We start from the raw sequence: 24,662 nt of genomic DNA on the forward strand, positions 1-24,662 counted from the left end.
GACTCCCTGTTGAAATTTTTGGCACTTATAACTGCATTTATTGATAGGGCAAAAGAAAATGGAAGAGAAAAGCAAATATGAAACATCACACTTCTCCTTTAAAATTGTTTTTTGCATGGGAAAAAGCCCTCTCCCACACACCCAAACCTTTATATATAAATATATATATATATATATATATATATATATATATATATATATAAAAGAAAAGAACCCCAATCTTCAAATGGAACAGTACAATGTACACGATCACCTTAATGGATAAAACTAGTTGCTAGACTAGATGACGTCTGAGGAAGCGGTGTATCACCGTGAAAGTGCTAACGTCTGAATAAAAGTTTTTGTTATTTCTGCTGTTATTTGCTGCTTTATGTTGAACGGCATTGTATATGGACATTGCTGCAACTAGTTTTATCCATTAAGGTGATCGTGTACATTGTACTGTTCCATTGGAAGATTGGGGTTCTTTTCTTTTATTTTCGTTTGGTGGCTGTGGTGTTTTTTATCTTCATATATATCAATATATATATGTATATATATATATATATATATATATATATATATATATATATATATATACACACACACACACACACACACACACACACACACACACACACACAACAACTCAGAGATCACCAAAGTTGATCTAATGAAGTCCAGCTGATGGACAAAAGGGTTTACCATAAACAAAAAAAACGCTAAGTTATTATGATGAGCAAGCCTACTCTTTTAGTACTTTTAAGGAAGAGTAATTAACATCGGAATTGTTGGACTTTCTATTATTGTTGCTGATTATTCTAAGTGTAAGGTTTCTCAAATAACAAGAAAGTGAATGCAGTCTGCTATCTTCACACTTTCTCCTTTCTCCTGAGCTTTCTCCTCACGTTTCTGCTGTAGTTTATGTACTTGTTTGTCCTATGACTCCGTCTTGGTGTACACAGGGTTCTTGGATGAGAAGTGAACTTACTAGAGGTTTTGGTGATCTTCGCCATTTGATTTGCTTTATACCATTTTTCAAATATATTTACATGTATCTATGCATACCAATGATATTTCACTGCATATCCCTCCATGTATTTAAACAAAAGGATGACTGAATAATGGAACTGTTGTTTATGAATGAAACTGACCATAAATGACAAAACCATACCTCCCAATGGTCAGGATTTTTACAAAAAATCCAGATTTTTACTTCATAAAATTTGTGATTTTCTGGCAAATCATTCAGATCTGAAGTTACTAAATAATAACGTGCTTTTGAGTTTCCTTCAGAAAATGCATGCTAATACAGTATCTGTTATTCTAGCAACTTTCTAAGTTTATAACAGCAATATGTAAAATCTCTCCATATTTTTGGCCCCTTGGCCCTCATTATTTTGGCTTTGTCCAAATTTCTAGTGTTAAGAGCTTAAGCGGTATTATATATTAGTTAATTTCTTTTTATTCCTTGTTATTTGTTGTGAACTTCTTCCTTCCTTCTTTCATTATTTTTTTATTTTCTTCTACAGGCTCTGAATCCTCAGATTGCTGAATGCTTGTATCCTGGAATCCAAAGTTGTGATTGATAATATCATATTTAATAGGGGTTGAGTGTTTTTACTGACAATAGACACTTCTTTTCTTAAATGTATTCTATCTGCACTTTGCCTAACACTATTTATCTCATCAGTGCAATCATTAATATATGTAATAACAGTTCTCCAAGCTTTACCATTTTTACAAGCACAACTGTCATCAGTATGTCTACATTTACTACTAGTAATGTTAAGCAAATCATTCAACTTTTGAAATGAGGAACACAGATCACCAGTGTTATCAGGTGCTACCTCTAAATGTACACAGCATTTAGTACACTGTGCAAGATACTTGTGCTTTAGAAATCAATAATGTTATAGTCATTTAAATAATCCATTTTAACTGAAAAATAAATAAAGAATAAAGATACTAATGCCCTTCTTTGGTTTACATCCTACCTAAATGGAAGACAACAGGCTGTCCTATGTCACAACAAGCTCTCTAATCTATTACCAAACACCCTTGGAATACCACAAGGCTCCATATTAGGGCCCCTACTGTTTTCCATCTTTATTAATGACTTGTATACAGTCATACCAAGCGTCAGCTGTATCCAATACGCTGATGACTCCACCCTGATTTGCTCAGCTACTTCTCCCACAGACCTGAGGGGCACTACCCAGTCCACCTTTAATACCATAGAAAATTGGCTCTCTGAACGTAGATTCTTGCTAAATCCCCAAAAAAAACTAAAATGCTGTTATTCTCTCCAACTCATAGGTCTGTCGCCTTCACCTTTACCATAAATGCAAAAGATGGGACAATAATTTCCCATGACCCCTCTACAAAATTACTAGGTGTCATTATTGACAATAACCTAAAGTTTGACCTACATGTAAATCAAACAATCAAGAACATCAATAAAAAACTTGGGTCACTGTATAGAATAAAAGCCTTCCTAACCCCTCCAGCTAAAATGGCTATAGCTCGCTCTCATCTACTCTCAACACTTTTATACGCCTCCCCCTTTCTCTCCAATCTAAACAAATCTGTACTAAATAGACTGTCAACCTGTTACAATCATATTGCCAAGTTTGCCACTGGAATGCCTTTTAAAACACACCACTGCATCAATCTAAAACAGCTTGGGTGGCTAGAACTTCCCAGTCTCATACAATATAACCTGCTGATCATGGCTAACAAAATCCTCTATAACCCAGATAACACACCAGCCCTTCAAAATATTATCACCTCCCACAACAATCCAAGACTGCTTCAATCATCAAATAAACTTCTAATTCAGACAATCAAAATCAACAACACTGCTGGAGATGCCCTCTTTGCTAATGCTGCAGGCCGAGCTTGGAACTTATTTTGCTGTCCTCCCTAGGACAATTTAAAACTAAACTCAAACAACATATGGCATTTAACTGGCTTTGCCACTGCAACAAGCCCGGGTAACTTTCAACATGAATGTGAATAACCCAACCATTTATTGTTAATTTTTCTCCTGACTAGAACCAGGGGTATCTCATGTCTGTCTATGTATTCGTTGGTAATACTATTTATGTACTCTTGTTTTACTTGTATTATTGTATCTGATAAATTGGAGCTTATCTCCCCGGGCCTCCACTGAAAATGGACATGGCTCCAGTTGGACTATCCCAGTCAACAAATGTAAAATAAATAAATAAATAAAATATTAGAAAAGTTAATCAGAGTTAGTTACTACAAAATTGAAAAGATTTTCAGTAAAATTCTACAAAGAAACTCATACAAACAATATAAAAACTAAATATTAATTTATGTTTATTATTAAATTAAATACAATAAAGTAATAACTCTGACCTCCTATACCAGTTGTTCCAGTCACACAAAAGCTGGATTTCCTTTACATCACTATCACTGTCACACCCATACCTCTCAAACTCTTAGAGCAAGAAATCTGGACAAAGTCATAAAGTGGGACAAAGGCCCCAAAAATAGAGATACTTTTAAAATATTGCTGTTATAAACTTAGAAAGTTGATTAATAACAGATTTTGCATTAGCAGAAATTTTCTGAAGGATATGAAGTCTAAAACTCAAATGTCTGTCATTATTTTCCAGCTTCAGTCTTTAATACCTTGCCAGTAATTTTCCAGAAAACCACAATTTTATAAAAAAATGGACCAAAAATATAAGACAAAAATCTAAACATTCTGTGAAAACCTGTACAGTTGAGAGGCATACACCTCATTATAGCAGCAAAGGTAAAAAATCACAAACCAGCATAGAATTGCTTCAGGTAAGTTCTGTGTTGTCCTCCCTACAATCTGTGTGAATTTATAGCTGACTAAATACCTTGTGATAGCTAGAGTGTGCTTCTCTAAAATCTATCCATTTCTGACAACAAACAGAGAAAATAAGAGGTAAAATGAGAAAACACAAATCAAAACAAATATTCCTGTCTAGAAGCAATCCCTTTCTACCTATAAACAGTGAAAAACAGAAGTAAAAATAAACTATAAATCAGCGTACACTTCTTACCTGACTAATGCAATGTCAATCATAAACCAGCACAGGATTGTTTCATACAAGCTCTGGTTTGTCCTTTCTGCATTCTGTGTGAATTTATAGCTAACTAGGCCTCTTAGGATGACTAGAGTTTGCCTGCCTAAAATCTACTCCTTTCTAACAACAGTAAAAATTAGACGTAAACCAACAATATATAAATTAAATATTCCTGCCTATAAGCAATCCCTTTCATACAAACAGTAAAAAACAGAGATAAAAATAAACTATAACTCAAAATAAATATTTTCTTACCAGGCAATTGCACAGTCAATCATAAACCAATAGAGGATTGTTTCATTGCCAACATGAACATATTGTGGCAACCATTTCAAATGACAAAATTAAATAAGTAGAACAAACAAAATACAAAACTTAAGTACACCCGTTCGCAAAATACAAGAGTTCAGCTGCCTCCAGAAAAAGAAAGTTGTTTCATTCAGCCACTCCTGTTAGAAGCAGACTGCAAAAACTAAACTTAGTATTTCCACACAGATGTTATAGCTGAACAAATCCACAGTGAAATTGGCAAGTACAAATCACTATTTATTCTTAAAAGAAAAATGATAAGCATTTTCATTTAATACAAAAAGAAACATCATCAGATAAAAGTGTCAACACCAAAACTTCAGCTTTATATGCACCTGTTAAAACTGTCAATCATTACAAAATCATACTAAGAAACCCCTCCATTCCATTCATGATTAAAAATGCCATAAAAGTCCTTTTTTACAGTAACTCTACATAAAATAAATATATATACATATACATATATGCACATGTTTATCTTCAAAAAGTTCCATATGTATTAATTCCTATTTCAATAGTCAAGCAAGTCATCTCTCCAATGCTTTAAGTGTTAAAGTACTACTAATGAAAACCTGCCCATTCAAACCTGACCAGCATGTAGCAATCAAGCGTACCTGCCAGATCAATTCATGTCTTTCTAATACTAAAGACCATGCTCCACCACTTTCATTTAGATGTAAAGTTTCCAATACTATAAATTTAAAACAATGTCCTTCATTTTATGCACAGTGTTTTGACAGGGCATTTGTCTCTTGTTTAGAGAGGGACAGGAAGGGGTAGGAGGAGGGGGACATTGGGGTCCTTTTACAACAGGGAGTAGACTCGATTTTTTCATATCAAACTGAAGACCTGTATTCCATAGTATGTAACACAATGGGTGATTTGAAAGTTTTTAACCTAAGTCAGGCAAATGTTGATGTGGATAGGGCCGACCTTTTAGGAAGGGTCTTAAGTTTGTACCCACCAGATATGCTAGCATAGGTGAAACTACTATTCAGTTAAAACTTGTTATTAGGAAATTGAATCTTGGAATTTTCTTTAAGGGTGACACCAATTCTTCAATGGCGGCAGTGGGCTCAGTACTAAGGAGACAAAGTAGTTTCAACCCCCCACTTCCCCCTTTGTTACAAATGTTTGATAGACTATGCAAGCTTGTTATCAGGTCCCTCTTGTTAAATCAAAACAAGGGTGGTTATGAGTTCAATTTAACATATCAGGAGACTACCCTGTTACAATACATCATTTCCAATAAGGATATTAGGGTTATGAAACCCAATAAGGGTGGTGAAATTGTTGTTATGGATTCCAACGGTTATATCAATAGGATGTTTTCCATCCTGTATAATGACACATATGACTATGACTTCTACATTGCCCACCAGATCATGAAGGGATTCACATCCAGATCTAGTGAGGTCATTGTTCCCCTGTACTCTTCACTTATCAGACCAATGATCGAGTACAATGCCCCATTCGGGATGTATCTCACCCGACATCTGCAGCAATTGGAGAGACCCCAAAAGTTCCTCACCAAAAGGATAAAGGGACTCCAAAATCTGTCATATGCTGCCAGATTGAAGAAACTCCAGCTCTATTCAGTCGCATACCGTCTGCTCAGAGGTGACATGTGCCTGACATACAAGGCCATGTCCAACCCGGAATTAATGGACATGCTCCACCTCAAAAAATCCAAATCCACCAAAACCACTAGAGCAAGCGACTTAAACCTTAGCACGGATATAAATAGGATGTGCTGGAGGGATAGATTTATCACCCAGAGACTCCCTATGCTGTGGAATAAAATCCCGGTCCATGTGAGGCAGAGCACCTCGCTGGCTCTGTTGAAGAGAAATCTTGACCTGTGGATGGGAGATCGTAGGTTTACCCCGGGAATCATCTCTGTGTCACTGCTGGACAGAGGCACAACAAACTAATGGGCACAGTATTTTTTCATATAAGGGGTGGCGTAAGCCACAAAACTTTGGGCTAGGCTTATAAATGCCTTAGGGCAGATAGCCTAGTATAAACCTATGAACCTATGAACCTATGAAGAAGTCTTCAGAAACTAGATCACTATTGCCTAACATTGATTTAATATTAGAGAAGTTATTGTTTAATGGCCAGATTTCCTTGGATGACTACAATTTTTTACAAGTGCCCAACCCTCGGATCCTTACTATTTTTAGGATCCCAAAAATACACAAAAGTATTTCTAGCCCCCTATTAAAGCCAATTGTGGATGCAAAGGCCTGTGAGACCTTTCCCATTGCAACATTTATTGATCACAAAATTAAGAAAGGCCTTGACCATCATCCATATTTATAAAAGGATTCTTGGGATTTTTTTATCCAAAGTGTAAAATGAGTTTTACAATTATAAATTGTTGATGGTCACTACTGACACTTGTGATTTATTTTTTGTTATCCTTATAAACTGGGTATTGAATGGTTTTATGACTATTTATGTAGTAATACACAGTATGATCATACAACCATCTTTACCATTAAAACTCGTATGGAGTTGGTTCTTGATTACAATTTTCTGATTTCCAAAAATCAGATTTTTGAACAGGTTAAAGGGATGGCAATGGGGGTTTGTTGCACCCTGGCCTTTGCCAATATTGTTTTAGCCCAATGGGAGAACTTGTTTGTTTTAAGATCACAGTTTCAGGAATGTTGGGCCCTATACTGTGGATACCTGAAAGACATTGTCCTTTTTTGGAAGAACACTGAGGAAAGATTAACTGAATGTTTTAACTACCTGAACTCCACTACATTTTTGAAATTTACAATGACTGTAGACAAAGACCAGGTCAATTATTTTGATATCACTATAAGGAAGAATTGTGACTGTAACACCTTTATTTCTTCATTATAGAGAAAGACAATATATTCTTACGCTTTAATACATTACAACATTTGGCATCCTGTCCATCAGAAAAAAGCCTTGGTAAAAGGGCAGTTTGTCAGGTTGGCAAGAATGATGTCAGATTATGTTATGCTGGAGTATGAATGCTCAAAATTATTGTGGATGTTCACCAGGAGGGGCTACCCTGAGAATTTTGTAGGGATGATCATGAAAGAAGTTAAGAATAAAAGGCAATTGATAATTTTTAAACCTCCCTTAGGCTCTAGGACCAATTTTCAGGTCATGAATCCTTAGCTGATGGAATATAGATTTCACTGAGCTTTAATTTTGCCTTTTAACCTACATGTTTTGATATCAAAATATTATTATAAAAAACTGGAACATCTTCAACCTTGTCAGGAACATCGAGTGCTTCTGGGTAACAAACACAGCACTGTTTATAAGAAGGATGTGAGCTTAAAAATGTTACTTGAAAGATCTGTAAAAACACCTGTTAAGGGGGCACTATCAAATGTGGACATTGCATGCAAAGTAAACACATCCTAGAACAGGATTATGTGGTTATTAAAAGCCTGGGTATGATTAGACCTGTGTCCAAATATTATTGTTAATGTTGCCAATTATGTGATGGTTTCTATACTGGAAAAATTAAGAAAACTTTTAAACACAGAATTTATCAACATATTTATGACATCAAGAACAAAGATGACAACAACACTTTATATAAGCATATTAAGTTACACACCCTGCATTTCTTTAAATTTTTGGTTATTGATCATGTTGACCTTGGGTACAGGGGTGGGCCCATTGATGATTAATTGGATTTTATGGAATGTAAATGGCAGATTAGAGCAAATGCCATGGAAACACCTGGCCTCGATCAAATTTCTCTAAGTGCAATTTTAAAACTGAAAGCAGCTTATTTCTTGTAAAGTTATTTGTATCTATTTTCTACTAATATGCTGTTTTAGTACTTTTTAGCAGTGGTATCTTATTGGTTCTGCCATTTTAAAGTCTTTTAAAGTGTCATTTTTTGATTGCATTGTTTTTTACATTGAAAGTTAATTTGCATAATTGAATATGAACTGGAGGATGTTTTTAGGGTATTAAATGACTGGGCCGGTATATCGTATTATTCTGAAGAAGTCCAGTTCACCAGGGAGAAAGCGCTTAATAAAGTTATTTTTGTATATGTTGGTCGGCTTTTCTTTTAGTTCCACTCTGTATTTTATTTCCTTACTATCCTCTTTTTTTAAGTTTAATATTTCTCAAATGTTCATATATATGCGACTTAAGCTTCCTGTCAGTTTTACCTATATAAAAAAATGTACAGTAACAGCATAGGGCACAATACATGACCCTCTTTGACAAACAAGAATATTTTGCTTGCAGTTTCACCTTATACCCATTAATGGTTACCTCTGAAGCATCTATTACTGATAAACAATATGAGCAAAAACCAAATGTTTTCATAAAGCCAGTGGTCTGTGAAACCACCTGTTTCTCAAACACATTTTTCAAATTCATCCTTTTCCTGTAAACAATAATTGTTTTTTCTGTAATAAGATCTCTTAAATCTTTATTAGATTTTAAGATTTGCCAGTTTTTCATCAGTATATTAGTTATTTGCCTACTATTAACACAAAATGTGGTGATGAAAGAATTCTTATACTCCACATCAATACTTTTTTCATTATTACTGAAACTGTCCACAGGGACCAAATCCATGCTATCAGCTAACAAAATTCCTTCCAGGCCTGTAGGGTTTATATCATTTGGATAAACTAGTACCTTTCTTACAACTGGTACAAAAATGTCCTCTTTCCCTTTTATTCAGGACCTCCAGTATAATTTCATTTATTAGGGAGCAAGGATAGCCACGTTTAAGAAACATACCTTTCAGAAGGTAACATTCGTCTAAGAAAAATTCCATAGTGGACACCATTCTTGCTGCCCTGATGAACTGACCCTTCACCACAGGCTGTTTTGCTTAAAGGGGTGTGCATTAGAAAAATGTAGTAAAGTGTTCAAGTAAGTTTCTTTTCCAGAAATCCTGAAAACAAATCTATTATTCACTCTATCCTTTGATACAAACATATCCAGGAATGCAATTTCTTCCTCACCAACTGCATGTGTAAATTTCAAAAAAGATGTACTGTTAATATAATGCAAGAATTGAGGAATTACTTGTTTAGGGCCATCCCAAATAAAAAAAAAAAATGTTATCCAAAAAATGTGCATAAAGATGACATATTGATGGAACCTTGAATTAATCAAAAACTTACGCTCCCAACATAACATTACAATATTTGCATATACACCACCACGTGGTGAACCCATAGCCATCCTTTAATGTTGTATATAAAAGTCATTCTCAAATGTAATGCAGTTATTAAGCAGAACCATCTCCAACAATTGTTCTAAAATATTAATTTGAATTTGTGGAACACCTTTATGCACTAAACACTTACAAAACCACTTGATTCCTATATCATGTGGAATCACAGAATATAAATTCTTAATATCCACAGTGATGAAAACAAAATCAGTCTTGAACTAAATTCTATTTATTTTGTTCAAGAATTCCCATGAGTCCTTACAAATAGATGGTTCCTTCATCACCAAATCCTACGATTTAATGTCAATAAATCTATCCATGGGATATGTGATGGACCCTCTTGCGTCTAATGTTGGACACATTGGTGGCTGATTGATATTTTTATGCAACTTAGGTAACCCAAATATTGTTCAGATCCTAGGAAAAGAGACATCCAAAAATGTAATTCCTCAATAGAGATACTGCCCTCAATGAATAAATCCTGCAAGGCCCCTTTTATTGTTCTATAGGCACCATTCAGCTGATTTAAAGAACTAAGCTCATATGTTTCAGTTGCTAAAATTTCTTTCATCTTACCATTATAATACACCTTACTCATTATCACCATACCACCCCCTTATCAGGTTTCATAATTTGTATAGATTTCTCACCACTAAGTCTTTTCAGCTCTAGCTTCTCAGCCTGAGTAATATTATTTTCTATATAATTCCCATACATAGTGATATTATGTACATCAAGTTCACACAATCTTTCAAAGAATTCAAGGGGGCATGGATCAGGCATGCTGGCCAGGTTTGAATGGGCAGGTTTCAATTAGTAGTATTTTAAAACTTAAAGCATTGGAGAGATTACTTGTCTGACTATTGAAATAGGAATGAATGCATATAGAACTTTTTAAAGATAAACGTGCACATATGCATATGCATATATTTTATTTTATGTAGAGTTATTGTAAAGAAAATGATTTTTTATGATTGACAGCTTTAATGGGTATATATAAAGCTGAAGTTTTGGTGCTGACATTTTTATCTGATGAAGTTTCTTTTTGTAAGAAACAAAAGCGCTTATCATTTTTCTATGAATAAATAGAGATTTGTACTTGTCAAAGTCACTGTGGTTTTGTTCAGATATAACAGTGTGGAAATACTAAGTTTTGTTTTTGCAGCCTGTTTCTAACAGGAGTAACTGAACCAAACTACCTTCTTTTTTCTGGAGCCAGCTGGACTCTTCGATGTTGTGAATGGGTGTTCTTCGTTTTTGTACTCATTTCACATGCCAAAATAACCATATAGACTGGGTCTGTCAGCTATAAATTTACACAAACTGGGCACTCACTACCAAAGAAAATGTAAAATATTTTCTGTAAAGTATTACGAACAAATGCCATATGTCAATAATTCTATAAATTGAAACAGAATGTTTATGTATCTCGTGAAAGCATATACCACACTGAAAATTCTTTGTACTAATTGTCAGTTTATACCTAACAGTGCTTTGCAGATATTTGTATTTAACTAACTATGAAATATGCAAATTTGCATTCAGTTCTTAATTACGCAGATATATCAAGAACGGAGTGACAACTACAAAATCTGCTTGCAGCAAACTGGAGAGAGCATCTTCATGAATAAAAGTCAAGAGTATAGTGAGATCGAGCTGCAGTGGATATGTAGATATTAATAGGTGTTATTTATTATTGATTTATTTATTCATTAATATTTGTTTACCAGGGTAGTGCACTGATCTCAATGTACTATTTGCAGGTACAATCCGGATGAACAGGATGACATAAGAAATTAACAAAATATAATTACACATACAAGGATAATATACATATTTACAGAAGCAAAAATATGCCACATTTATTTCAAGAAGCAATTTACAAAGTCAAAACATGGATGGAAAAATGGAATTATGCTTACTGGATCTTTCTGGATAAGATGTAGCCATAATGACTGAGATGGCTTATGCCACAATGATAGCAGCATATTATTATATAGAGAGGTATGAAAACACTAGAAGATGCAAGTGAGAATAATTGTAAGAATGGGGAGACGACAGAAACATGGAGAGAGAAGCATGCAGAGAGAAGACCGGTAGAAAGGAGAGGAGTGTGAGAGAGATGCAAAGAGCAGAGGGAGGAAGGACGAAGGAGAGCTAGTAAGGGAGGAGATGACAAGATGAGATAAGGAAGGATGAAAGAGCAATAAAGAGGTATGAGGGAGAGAGCTGCAGTATTCATGTAACATGACCTGTGTGAGAGAGTAGCTGCAGTTTGGCTGCAGAGATGTTCCTTGAGCTGTTGCCTGAAGTCTGAATACATCTGCACATCTATGACTGAGACTGGAATGGAGTCTCATAGTTTAGGTACTGCATATTTGGTACTGTCAGAATGCATGGTGTTTGAATAATTATACTAATAACATCTATGCATTATCCAATTACTTGGTCAATTTAAAATCACCATTATGTTCAGCTGATGTGTTAATATCACCATCGTGAAGAGGAATGTGCGCTGAAGAACTTTCCTATTTTAACTTTCTTTGTGGGTGCTATAGTGTTTTTGTTTTGTTTTTTTGGGATACATCTGTTTGTAGGTAGATTACAAAACTGTACTTTCATAAATTTAGCTCAGGTAAAAATCTGTCCAGCTAAAAAGTCTGCAGGTGTCAAAAGGTGTGAAATTCCATTCAGGCTAGAAGCTAAAGAGTTAATACAATTTTGTTGAAAATGTAGTCAAGGTGGTGATGTGAGTTTATGATGGTCACTGTGCATGGCTTTAGGTGAGCTGGATCTCTGTAATTAGTGAAGTGTTTCACCTCTTACAGACAGAGTTATTTGTGTTCAGTAAGAGCTCATTATCAGTAAGCACACGACAGCTCCTGCACCTTCCTGACAGCACCAAATGCTAAGGGACTGGCAACAGAAAGAAAGCAAGTAGACCGATGTTCCACAAATTTCAGTGCTTCAGATATTAGATGTAAAAGTGCACAGAAATATAAACCAGCTTATTTTGATTTAATTTTGGAGAAAGTGCACAGGCTATACTATTTGTGTGGACTAAGTAGGGTAATTCCCATTTATCGAATAGCGTACAAGCTAAACTATTTGAAGGAGCAGGCAGTGCCATGGGGAAAGGCACTGAAATGTGTATTTGCATTTAGTAATTGAATGAAGACAGAAATTATGGGCTGAGAGCTGGAGACTACAATGGATCGCTGCAGTAAAAGCCACTACCAAAGTTCCAGCACTGCCCCATTCAAACAACCAGTGCTTACTGATGGATAGTGATGGAGTTACACAGACAGAGAGGAGTACCTAGTCTCAAAAAGTAGTGGAACAATAGCGCAAGGTGTTGAATATCAACACATAGTTTGTGGGGAAACACTCTCACAGAGGTGGAGGTTAAACTCAAAAAATTGGCAGTATAGTACATATACTAGGTAAACAGTCAGATAAGATCACTTGTGTCTAGGCAGTGCACATTGCAAACCCAATGCTGTGCACATACAGCCCCACCCACGAACATCAAAATTCCAATAATTAACAAAAAAAAAAAAAAAAACGCTCTCCAAACTCATTTGCTAATAGCAATAAGACAAGCAGCCTCCAGACAAGCAAAGCTCTAGTACTAGCCTGGCTCTCTCTTTTGTCACTGGAGAGAAAAAAAAAGAAAAAATTAATTTAATTCTAAAAGCTATACCACTCAGAGGTACTAAATGGATATTTTCATAATAAGAGTTTAAAAGAGATTGAAACATTTATTGCAGTTGAAATAACATCTGAATGAGATCAATGACATAATAAATTTAACTAATAACAATAGCTTAAACTGACAAAATAATTTAAACTGATAAAAGCAAAAACAAAATCACTACAGGTGCACTTGTTGTAAGACCTGGAAGCCAACAGCAGATGGGTAGGAAGGTCTGGAAACCTGCAGCAGATACATTTAAAATAAAAACTGAGCACTTGTGGAAGCATTCGAAACAATACTAAATGTTAAAACTTCTTCAGCCCTAGCTGCGAACCAAGGATTCTGAGAAGTAAACCTAAATGAGCAATATGCTAAATTATATGCATGTAATGTGTATTAAGAAGGTACACCTTCCTTTGACTTAATCTTGCTATGTTATCAGCACCAGAGGCATTGCAAGGAGCTGCTGCTCAAGTAATAAAAGGCTTGGAAAATGTAAATGTAACTTGAGATTTATTACTATTATAGTCAAACACAAAATGAGCACAACTGACTGAGTCATTGGCTCAACAGATTAAAACAGCATCACTTGAAGGTAAATACGATCCAGCAAAAGCAAATCAGAGGTATATGGGATTGTAGCCTGATACAGAAATAGCTCAGAGCTGCAGTGGAAATGCCATGGACGGAAAACAGACTAACACTCATTGTAGAGCTTTATAAGAATGGTGTAGTATCTTTTCAAGTTTGGACCTAATACATCTGAAATAGTCTTGCCTTTAAGAGAGCTGTTATAGCAAAATGTTTCTTGGGAATATAGTTATGATCATGTGCAATGCAGTGAAGCACCAACATTAAATACTCTGATGTGTACAAAACAGTTATGTCACAAGTATACACCAGTCAGAACTGCACGTGCGTGGTGATAGCATGTCTATGTGTCAATAGCACAAAAAATATATACTTAGATGAAAAACAAACTGTTAATTATAGTACATAGATGTAAGAATTTACACGAATATATCAGTAGTACAGAAGGTTATGTGGGAACTGATCAGAAACCCTTGCAACGTATATTCATTGTACAACAGACTTAAATTTAAGAGGCTGTTGCTTAAATAACAGTTGCAGATGTCCCTTATAGTAATTTGACCACGAGATTTCCTCCTTCTCTTTCACTGGCTGTTGGCAGTAGGCACAAAGCTATCATTCTGTGAAGTAATTATTCTCAAGATATTTAAATCCCCCCCCCCCCGCACACTGTATTCCATAGGTTAACAGTACTGAGTGTCTACTAATCCAAACCACTTTGCTTTTTTAAACTTGATGACTTTAGAGTTGCCTGCTCTTGCTATAAATTTGACTTTGGAAGCGTCTTCATTCTCATTTTATCTTCTCATGCTAGTAAACACTAGATAATCAAACTGGGAAGTCCCTCCCCTTAGTCTGTTAAAGTTGAGTTACTCTCTCTTCCATGTCTTCCTACCTGCTTAGTGCTCATTGCAATATTTAGAAGCATTAACCCCTTTTCCCATCATACTTTTAAATCGTCAATATCCTGGAGAAGACTACCAATCACAGGTGAACCATCTGTATATTTTGTATATTTTATACAATCACAGGTGAACTATCTGTATATTTTGAGTATTTTATACAATCACAGGTGAACCATCTGTATATTTTGTATATTTTATACAATCACAGGTGAACCATCTGTATATTTTGGGTATTTTATACAATCACAGGTGAACTATCTGTATATTTTGAGTATTTTATACAATCACAGGTGAACCATCTGTATATTTTGTATATTTTATACAATCACAGGTGAACCATCTGTATATTTTGGGTATTTTATACAATCACAGGTGAACTATCTGTATATTTTGTGTATTTTATACAATCACAGGTGAACCATCTGTATATTTTGTGTATTTTATACAATCACAGGTGAACCATCTGTATATTTTGTGTATTTTATACAATCACAGGTGAGCCGCCTGTATATTTTGAGTATTTTATACAATCACAGGTGAGCCATCTGTATATTTTGTGTATTTTATACAATCATAGGTGAACCATCTGTACATTTTGTGTATTTTATACAATCACAGGTGAACCATCTGTATATTTTGTGTATTTTATACAATCATAGGTGAACCATCTGTATATTTTGTGTATTTTATAATAATTGCATATACCTATTTTACTTTTCTAAACACTTAAGCACTAGATATGATGGAAATCAGCTGGCTAGTTTCAGCACTGTTGCCAGCCTTTTAGAATTATGTTTCCTAAGACAGTGTACAAACTATTTCACCGATAATACATTTATACTCATCATTAATGATTTCATTTGTGAGAGGTGTAAATACCAAATTAATCTAGAGGCTTTCATCTCATCTAAACATTTGATCCCTGAACTTCATAAACCTGTACCATAATCCTTCATTAATCACACCGAAATGTCGGATTCACTTTACAATCTCAAAATACTGAAATCCCAAATTTCAGTATCTTGAGAAGAAAGTGTCAAAAGTACAATATATCTAAATTTAAAAAAATGAATGTCACAATACTGAAACTTCATAATATCAAATTTTCAATATGTGACATTCTGTGTTTTAACACACCCTCCACAACACAAACAAATACACATACAGCACCTTCCTCCCCACACTACAACAAACCGACACAACACTCACACACACACACACACACACACACACACACACACACACACACACACACACACACACACACACACACACACACACACAAACAAAACCCACCTAATCTATGTATAAGCAGGAGGGCAAGCAACCCTTCACCCCCCACACTGCCACAGCTTATATATACAAACTCTGAGGATGCACTAACAAGAATAAGACATCAAACCCACTGCTATGCATGCTAAAACACACATTACATATGTAAAAACATCACCACTTTCAGCAGTTACACACTCACACTCTTACCTACCTACCCTACCTGCACCTAAAAGTTCCCAACACACTTAAATAATACTAGATCCCTACCCAAAATCCTTAAACAAAAAACACTTGCCTGAATCTCCTAGTATAACCACACATTGGTAGCCATCTCTATATCCCAGACAACACTGTACCTTAAAGACACAGCAAACCACAACTAAAACAGTGCACCACCACAACCGCTGATGTGACAATTTCACATTCGTTGAAATGCAGTTTCGACTAACTGCACTTTCGACACTTTCATCTCGACATATTGAAATTCGTGATTTCAATATTTTGAGATTGTAAAGTGAATCTAAAATGTCTTATAATGAGGCTATAAAACAATCACACCCAAAGCTAAGAGACTCGGCAAATATCATTCACCTTATGAATACCTACCATAAAGAGTCACCTGAAAAAAATACTCTAAATTTACTACTTTGATCTAGAGCAGCAATAGAAATGTTTTATGACAGATGACACTAGTAATAGCCACACTGATTTGTCATTCATAAGGCATTACAAGGAGAGGGTTGCATTGATGTGTCTTCCAGACACCAAGATCTATGCCTTTGCAAGGGCCATAAAAGCGCTAACTTCTGACAAATATATAACTATGACAATGTAGTGGTACCTGCAGGAGTGAATGACTTCAGATGTAAAACCTTGAGAGACATATAGAAAAAAGATGTGTCAGAACTTTCAACACATATTACAAATGTAGGTAAAACTTTAGCTCTGAATAGAATCCTTCCTTCAACTCATCAGCAAAGCAATGAAATAACTGTTATCATAAACTATGACATTAAGCATTTTATTAAACTTGACCACTAAAAGTTTGGTTTTGTGAAAGGAGATCCTGTGAATGGAATTTGATAAACTTTTTGATAGGGTTACACAGGCTATAGGTTCATAGGTTCCTAGGTAGGTACTAGGCTATTGGCCCAAGGGCCTACGTAAGCCTAGCCAACAAGGTTCCCTGGCTTATGCCACCCAAGAAAGTTATTTTCCTGTGCCACCGTCGAGCAGAGACACAGACATGATCCCCGGGGTGTATTTCCTATTTCCCATCCACTTATCAAGGTTTTTCTTGAAGAGTGCTAATGAAGAACTTTGCTTGACATAGATGGGTAGCCTGTTCCAGAGTATGGGAAGTCCCTGGGACAGGAATCTATCCCTCCAGCATGTCCTGTTTATTGTGGTGACAAGGTTTAGGTCCCTAGAGCATGTAGCTCAGAGGGATTGGGATTTCTTTAGGTGTAGTATGTCCAACAGTTCTGGGTTTGACATAGCTTTACATGTTAGGCAGAGATCACCTCGGAGTAGGCGATATGCTACGGAGTAAAGCATAAATGGATGCTAAATTGGCTGAAACACAGAACTCAAGACAGTGACAGTTGTAGGTACCTCATCAGAAAGTATGAAAGTGAGCAGTGGTATGCATGAGGGCTTGGTGCAGTGACCTCTGCTTTTCAGCATTTCTTCCCATGTCTTAAAGTAGAAAGTTAAGACCACTGGCTAGCTAGGTTTGCAGACAGCTACATACTGGGGGTTGTTGTTACATCACCTCTGGCATCTAAACATCTAGAATGAGCTTTCCCTAGTAACCTTTTGGTGTAGTAAGCATAGGTTCAAACTAAATGTTAAAATCAATGTTAAAAGCATCACTTTTGGAAGGCAGCCCCCGCCTTCATCATATTGAACAGGTAAGATACTACTCCAAAACAAAAATGTACTCAGGGACTTAGGAACGGAGGTTGATGACGCCCTCTCATTTAAAATAACATGACAGTGATTGTCTAGAAATCCTTTTATTTAAACAGCTAATTTCCAAAGGAAACACCAAGGACTAAAGATGCAATCAGTTCCTTATACTCAGCATTGATTAGACCATTTATCAAGTAAAACACTCCTTTCAGGATGCATATCATTAAACATAGCAAACAATTAGAAAACCTAAAAGTTTCCTAACTAAAAAAGATATAAAAACTTAAGTCTCTGAGCTATCAAAAGGCTCTGGAAGTTCTATCCTTTATTCAGTGTGTTATAGATATTTGATGGAAAGTTTCTATCTGACTTACTATGTCATTGGAGCTCTGATAGTCCTGGACATCCTGAATTTCTGCAAGTCCAATATATCTACCAGTAGAACAATCAGGGGCTGAAATCTTCACCAACAGACAAATGATACATAGCAGAAGGATAGGTTTATAACTCAGTGCCTTCCAAACCTCTGGAATTAGCTGCCCCTCTAAGTAAAGCAGTGTAACTTAGATGTCTGGATGGGTATCCACGAATTTAGTCCAAGACCGAATGTTATTGCCCATCTGTTTAAAAGAAGTGTGGTAGGAGGAAGGGTACTGGAAAATGTGAATGGTCATAAAACTCAGTGGCCTTAGAACATCTACAAAAGTAAAATATAGACCAGGCAATGAAATGCATAGAGCAGATATGCTGACAAGAATTCACTTCTCATTGAAGCATGAAGCAATAAGAAATGAAAAACTGGGAATTCTTTGGGTAATCCCACATTTGTGCTTGACTTGTAGTACTGACTGCTTGGCTGAAGCCCCCCTCACCCAATAAAAGTACAAATGAAATAACATTTTACTTTATTTTCCATTTAACATTAAAAAATAATAAATAATTCCAAAGTGAGGATTGTAACTCCATGCACTGTACAGAGTATGTGGAACTTCATGTTCTGCTTAAAAGAAAAAAAGAAACCTTGGACCATAGTGCTTATATTCTTAGCCTTAATGTAAATATGTTTAGGGTGGGATTAAGACTCCAAAAAAGGTGTATATTGTCTTCCTTCCAATTCATCATTTTCATGGATAGGATATCAAGATGTAGATGAGGTATGGACAGTATCCAGACTGCAGATGTCCAGATGATATATGTACTTTTGCAGGTTATACGTTTGTTGGGACAAGTGTTTGTGATCTTTTTGGGACAAATCATTGTGATCTTCAGTGTGAATTGGATAGATGGTATATGTACTTTTCCAAGTTATACCTTTTTTGGGACAAGTGATTGTGGTCTTCAGTGTGCATTTAACTGGTCCACACTTGAATGTGAAGTGGTTGGTATGATAATCATCCATTCTCACTCACTGAAAATATTAAATTACTCTCTGCATATGAAGAAGGAAAACTATCACCTCTGGTACAGGAATTTAACTATATTTTATAGGATCATAGGATCATAAGAAGTTACTAGGCTAATGGCCCTAGGGCCCTTACATGACTAGCCAAGTTCTACCCTTACTTCCATGATCAGCATCTGTTGTCCCTGTCCAAGAGGGACACAGGTGGAACCCCCAGGTCAAATTTACGGTTACCCATCCAATCGTCCAGATTGCATTTGCAGAGGGCCAGTGAGGTGCTCTGTTTGACATGAAGTGAGAGTAAATGTGAGTTGAGAGAATCAAACCCTGTACTACAGGAGCTTCAGCTAACAACCTTAACCTATTGTGCCTTTTTTTAAGTGTATATAAAAGGTATCAGGACATTGTATGTCAACAGATTCAGTAGCAAAATTATTGCAGAAACTACGCTATACAGTGCTGATGAAATGAGAGTGAAATGATAGGATTAAGTCTTAATTTAACGGTAAGTCTTTATTCACTTGCTCTTATATAATCATTAGTTTTGAATAGTAATATAAAGGATGAGGTCACATATATACCAAGTGGACTGACACTCCTTGGCAAGGTATATGGGATCATTCTCTGGGACAAATTCAGAAGTTTGGTCATTCATGATTATGGTCTCCTCTTTTTTGAGTATTGGTTTTTCACCTGGTAAGGATGTTCTCAAGTGTTCTGTTTGGTACTATATGAAGAAATACAACACCCCTCAGAGAAGCCCCTGGGCATTCACAGAACATGCTGGAGAAATGTTATCTCACTTCTTGCTTAAAATCATATGTGAATCCCACAAGATAAGTCAAGAAATGTTACTAGAAATATGAAGGTATGGTCCGTCCTTCTCGACTTACTGTCATGGATGTTACCAACAGGGCAAGTGGTCTGGAATATAGCTGGAATACGGAATATAGACAATCCAGACTTGTATATTCTCAAAATAAAGTATTCATATAGGCAGGAAAATATGCTGGAATTTACTGTATTTCACCCAGTAAATTCCAGCATTATTTCTTGATGCAGGGAAAACTCTCATAGGGCATTACATAACTGAATACATCTGGTTTTCTTAATGGTGATGAGGCTGACATCTATATTAGTCCATAATTAAGCACCATTTAAACAGTCATCTTAATGTAGAAGGGTTACATTTCTGATCTATGATTAAAAATTAGGGGAAAGCCAAAGCAGCAGCCAATCAGATTACTGTGGGATTTATGGCTCTCCCTGAAAAAGTACAGAAATGCTGCTGCTATATTATTTTAAATGTTTCCATTCTTGTCTCCTAAGTGCCCACTAGAAATGGGGCATAAATACTGTAGTGAGACCACTTGTTTATCAGAACTATAAATAGCTAAATGCAATTCTACTGATATTTTTATCTTTCTTCTCTCAGCAAAATGCTATTTTGACTGATGGTGAAGTCACTCAAGATATAAAGGGAGTTCCACTGAGTGCAGGTTCTTTTTTCACTGTACATTTACTATACACCAATATAATCAGCATCAAGAACTATCTATCCAATGGACACTGAAGATCACCATATAACATTATCACATATTTATAAATGCTTAGCACCAGTGGCAGTAATGGCTCAAAAAAGATTCAGTAATATTGGTCTCTCCTACAGCAAAACAGTTTATATAAACCATTTTTGGTTGAATAGCTGGTCTATGAGAGTCATCTATATTGCTTGCTGAAAGACCATTCTGTTGTGCTGCCCACAAAACAAGTAAATTCTCAGTATTATGTAAGCTGATTGACAGACCTCATCCTGCAATCCCATAATTATTGCAACAGTAGGATAGGGCTGGATGCCTTAGCTGTAATTTACACATTAGTATTACACAATGCTCATGCCTACGGTTCCAAATGCTGCCTATACACACGTAACAGCCTGAGCATTCCTAAATGAGCTATGCACCTCTTGTGCATTATGAACTAGAACATGTGGCTCAAGGAATGGTTCTGCAGTATTTCTGTAAATAAAACCTCAATAGTTTCATAGTAATTAATACAAACATTGCTTAGCATTGCACTGCAGAAACAGTGTACGAGAAAAAAGGAGTATGTATTTAACTAACGATAATTTAAAGAAATACTTTTAATTTATTTTTTTATTTATTTGTCCTTTAGTAACCAGAAAAGTCCGACTGAGCCAATAGCCCTTTTTCAGCAGAGGCCCAAGGAGAAATGTTCCACAACAGATTCAAGAACATTTAAACAGTAGTTGAGGACTAAATTATATACAATGAAAGCAAAGCCCTGCAACAGATCAAATATTTTACAATGAGCTAGGGAAAAAGGCTCCACAAAACACACATAAATACATTTTACAATAGCTGATAAGTAAATTATAGAAAAGGGGAGAAAATCGCCAAAACAGATGAAACACAAACAGACCTAGATGCATTTAAATACAATTACTGGCTACTAATTACCTTTTATTTTCTCTCCACAAATTCATTTCATAAATCCATTGCCATTTTTCGGAGGTTTCAGAAAGTTGTGAGATATGACAAAGTTCAATCCTGAAAAACATCAGACTCACCTTTTGATTTCTATATCCAGGACAGAATAACTGGAAAACACTGTGTAACTCAACGAAGCTTCATTTAAATGTCTGTTGTTTCTTATAGTGATTTAGTAGCATTGAAGACTGCTAGCTAAGGCATTAGATCCCTTGTATGTGAAAATAGAAATGTTGTTTTAAATTAAGTTTCTTAGACATATGCAGTGCTTTTTTTCAAAGACAGTGATATTCCCTCCATTCTCAGTGATATAAATCAAAAAACTTTGCTGTGAATGCTGGAAATAAAATACTACGTGCTTTATGTCTCTGCAACTGTATCGGAAAGGAAGTAGTTTTCAGTGGTCAGGTTGTCAAGTAATTAAAGGGCAACAGTCACATCTGTGATATTCAACAAGGGGCTGTAGATGACTTTGTTGAAGACCACCTCAGTGAAAGTGGATCCCTTGAGGCCTCACAGAAGACAATTACCAACATTAAGAGAAGGCGATGGTAAAGAGCAGTCAGTAAAAATATACAGAACTGAACCAGAACCAAAATTTAAATCAGCACAATATGCCTTACATATTAAACCTAACCTTAACATTAACCCTAAATCTAATCCCATCTCAGATCACAATTTACCCCTTAATTCATCAGTTTGTACAAATACTGCACAAAGGTATTCCACAACAGCCTTTTTATCCAATGTGACATTTGAACAAATCACTTCTCACTAGGCAAACATGATGAAATGTCTTTTAGTGGTACTTTCAACTTAATAATATATTCAAGTCAGTTATCAGGATAGCATTTATATGGAGAAATGAGTTAAACTATTACCATTTTTTAACCCAAATGTGTTTCTAACATAGGCATTTTTGTATTCAAAAATATATTCCTTGTGATCACACTCAAAATGTCTTCCATTTCCTTTGTTAATTGATTTTTGAAAGGATGTGCCCTTGTTTATTTGCTTGCAGTATAAACTACCATCAACATCACAGCATAATTCTGAATAATCTTCCAATGTGTAACAAGTACAGATGCAGGGAAGAGCTGCTGATGTGTGTTGTGTGTATGTGTGTCTGTGTGTGATTGAATGTTCATCTGCTTTTGTGTGTGTCTGTACATGTGCAGTTGCACACACAAATGTTTTTGTGTGTAGGTGTGCATGTGTATGTGTGTGTGTGATTGCACACTCAAGTTTGTTTATGTGTCTGCCTGTGCCTGCACAACTACACACAAGGGTCCAGTTCTTAATTTCGAAATCTCAAAATCCCAAACCTCAGAATCCCGACATCATGATGTTCAAAATTTTGAAATCTCGAAGTTGAACAACTGAGATCACCCAACAGTGCGGAACGGTAACTTTACCATTCTCTTCACTGTAGTGCGATCTCAGAGTTGGCATATTTAACTAGCATAGGGTGTGGGGGTGCAGCTCCCCACTTGGGAGGTGCAGGGGAGCTTGCCCCCCTGCAGCAATGCAATGACTAACTTTTGTTTTTAGTTTAGTTTTTTTTTTTTTTTTTTTTTGCATTTTGAGATTTCAAAATCTCAAACATCTGAAAGTCGGGATTCTGATGTTTGAGATTTTGACTTTTTGAAACTAAATAGTGGACCTCCACATACATATGTGTTTTTTCTGTGTGTGAAATTGCATGCTCAAGTGTTTGTGTGTCTGCCTGTACCTATACAATTCCACACACAAATGTGTGTAGTTCCCACTGTATTTCATTGTAGAAGTAATAGACTGTAGTTATTCCTTACAGCACAAGGTGGAGCTCTTTTCAGGAATATAAAAGACAATTTCGAAAATTGAAAGAGGAGACTGAAACACTAGCTGAAGGAGGGAAGACTGAAACAGGGAGCTAAAGGGAAAAACAGCCTTGCAACATGACTGGATTTTCTTTTCTAGTGCTTTGGGGAAAGGGAAAGTAGCTTTAGTGAGCTAAACCTCACCATAACAATAAATAGAACATGCTGGAGGGATAAATTCCTGTCACAGAGACTCCCCATGCTTTGGAACAAAATTCCTAGCTACATTAGGCAGAGCCCCTCACTAAAACTCTTCAAGAGAAACCTTGACGAGTGGATGGGTAACAGAAAATACACCCTGGGATCACTTCATTGGCTCTTCTTGACAGAGGCTCAGTTAATTAATCAATGGAGCAGCGAAGGCTGACACACTCTGGCTAGGCTTATAAATGCTCTCGGGCAGATAGCCTAGTACCTACCTATGAACCTATGAATCTATGAAGCAGATTGCGTCTGTCTTTTGCTGAAATCCTGGATGATGGCATTATGTGGAATCAGGAGAGAAGTCTGAAACCAGTAGTTCCACACCTGCATATGATTCAGCAAGAAAGGAGTTCCTTTAGGCCTAGTACAGAGAAGCCATAGATGATTACCAGAGTTCTGGCAGGTGATTTTTCTACTTTTCCCAACAGAGGAACCATGATGCCTGGTAACTAGGATATTCTGGACAGAGTGGTGAGAGGCTTTGGCCATCATTTTATATTTTTATAAGATTGTGGATTCCCCCCTCCTAAATGCTTTGTGGATTACAAATAACTGGGATCCGTATGAGCTACAACTTGGGCCACATCATGCCGGCAGCAAGACTGTAAGTAGTCACTGGCCAGTGAACAGGGTATAATAGAGTGTTTCATAGTTGGTCTGTTTAGAATTGATCGGGGGGTTGAGGGTATTAGTACTGCTGAATGGCATTGCATTTTTTTC

This window comes from Protopterus annectens, chromosome 6.part0 (genome assembly GCF_019279795.1).
Source record: "Protopterus annectens isolate FY-2018-M chromosome 6.part0, PAN1.0, whole genome shotgun sequence".
In the NCBI taxonomy this organism is placed as follows: Eukaryota; Metazoa; Chordata; order Ceratodontiformes; family Protopteridae; genus Protopterus; species Protopterus annectens.